The sequence below is a fragment of the Pteropus alecto genome, unplaced genomic scaffold (assembly GCF_000325575.1).
Source record: "Pteropus alecto unplaced genomic scaffold, ASM32557v1 scaffold25, whole genome shotgun sequence".
Taxonomy (NCBI): domain Eukaryota; kingdom Metazoa; phylum Chordata; class Mammalia; order Chiroptera; family Pteropodidae; genus Pteropus; species Pteropus alecto.
The window spans coordinates 26,820,009-26,821,213 of record NW_006441955.1 but is presented as its reverse complement, the minus strand read 5'-3'; positions in this window follow the sequence as shown (position 1 = coordinate 26,821,213).

Here is a 1,205-nt window from a genome sequence, read left to right as displayed (position 1 = left end):
AGGAGCAGGGAGCAAAGGAGATTTTCAAAATATATATGAGATACTTAGTAATTGAACATCTTTGAAGATGTTATTGGTGAAATCCGTTGTAGTTAAAAGGAAAACGTTGATCCTTAAATAGGTAATATTAAAATGTGAAGCATTTTCCTCTCAGATACCTTCCTTGATGATGCTGTTTTTTATTTTTTTATTTTTTTGGTAGTTTTATTTTTATATGAGAAATGTTGAGAATAGTAGTGGAGTCAAAGATGATTTTCATAGATCTTGGCAGCCAAACTGAAAATTTCATAATACAAATAAAATCATAAATAGGAAATTATAAAAATATTTTTAAATGATAACATTTTTAATGAGAAAAAAATACTTTAAATACTGTTTAATGTAACTATGAGCGTAAATTCAAAGTACACCTAATTTTTCCATTTTCTTCTTTTGTGGTAAGCCTTTTTCATCCAAGCAAAGAAACTATTATTCAATGGTGAACTTCCACCTAGAAGACAAATGGTATTCCCGGAACATTTGTATAGTGAGAAGAAAAATATGTTCTTTTGTAAAGAAAAAAGATGGCATAAAAGGGATATTAAACTGATTTTCAAAAAGTACTAGTGGAAATATGCTCTGTACATATAGGCCTTTAACTCAAGTTCTTTTGAAGCATTTGTATCTAACTTCTGAACATTTCCAGAGACTATGGGTTTCAACATTGTCCGGGGTGCCAGATGAAAATGGAGAGTAAGATGTTGCTTTTGTGATGGACAAAGTGAAAAGGTGAACATTAATATCCTTTATGTAGAAACAAAACTCTCAGATTTCACCAAGAAAAACAATATGGTTGTAGATAGATACATACTAGAGAGAAATGCATTGGAAATCTTTTGTCTGAATGACCTTCAGAAAAACAATAAGGTAAGCAATGTGGGTGGTATCTTTGGCACATTTTCTCTCAGAAAGAAGGGAACAGGAACTATGAGTCAGAAATACTTCATTTCTTATAGGATATTAGTCTTATCACCATTGTGACAGCATCTCCTTTTACTTGTTAAAATAAAAGTAGCAATCCACAAATTCAGTATAGTTCAAAGGGACTGTGTCAAAATGAGGATGCTTCCTTGGTATGTGTTTTCTTTCTGCTTTTGACCTATTTATGAAAACACGAAATCTCTTTATTTTATTCTTCAAGTTAGCATTAACTACCTTGATAACAT